This window comes from Monopterus albus, unplaced genomic scaffold, assembly GCF_001952655.1.
Source record: "Monopterus albus unplaced genomic scaffold, M_albus_1.0 scaffold65.1, whole genome shotgun sequence".
Lineage (NCBI taxonomy): Eukaryota > Metazoa > Chordata > Actinopteri > Synbranchiformes > Synbranchidae > Monopterus > Monopterus albus.
The window spans coordinates 2272472-2273377 of NW_018127945.1; the positions used below are offsets into that span (position 1 = coordinate 2272472).

Consider the following 906-nt stretch of genomic DNA (forward strand, 5'->3'; position numbering starts at 1 on the left):
TAAATTATGAGTTTGTTTATTATTCTCACTTTAACAGGTGAAAATAAATAAGTGAGATGGGAAAATCTTTGTTTTTTATTTAGTTGCATGATAATTCTGCACACTAATAGTTGCCTAATAATGGTGTACATGTAGATATTCTCTTAAGAAAGCCAAAACTTCACTTTTACTACTTAAATGTTCAGGTTTGAGGGTTTGTTAACATTTTGGATTGACCAAGAGCACTGTAGTTGTGCAATAACAAAATTAATCCTCAAAAATACAGCTTGCCTAATAATTGTGCACACAGTGTAGAGACTGCAGTGTTTGCCCATTCTTATTTGCAAAGTAGCTCCAGTTCAGTCAGATTGAATGGAGAGCATCTGGGAAGAGCAGTTTTCAAGTCTTGCCACAGATTCTCAGTAGGATTTAGGTCTGAACTTTGCCTGGGCCATTCTAACACATGAATATGCTTTGATCTAAACCATTCCATTGTAGCTCTGGCTGTATGTTTAGGGTCGTTGTCCTGCTGGAAGGTGAACCTTCGCCTCAGTCCCAAGTCTTTTTCAGCTTCTAACAGGTTTTCTTCCAGGATTGCCCAGTATTTAGCTCCATCCATCTTCCCATCAACTCTGACCAGCTTCCCTATCCCTGCTGAAGAAAAGCATCCCCACTACATGATGCTGCTACCACCATGTTTCATGATGGGGATGGTGTGTTCAGGTTGATGGTGCAGTGTTAGGTTTCGCCACACATAGCTTTTTGCATGTAGACCAAAAAGTTCAAGTTTGGTATCATCTGACCAGAGCACCTTCTTCGACATGTTTGCTGTTTCCCCTACATGGCTGCAAATGGGACTTCTTATTGCTTTCTTTCAACAATGGTTTTCTTCTTGCCACTCTTCCATAAAAGCCAGATTTGTGGAGT

The 906-nt window shown here is 40.1% G+C and overlaps 1 protein-coding gene across 4 annotated transcripts in view; it reads left to right on the top strand.

Annotated features, from left to right (window-relative positions):
• Positions 1–906, top strand: part of edc4 (enhancer of mRNA decapping 4) — a 41684-nt gene that overhangs the window by 32869 nt on the left and 7909 nt on the right. The window lies entirely within an intron of this gene.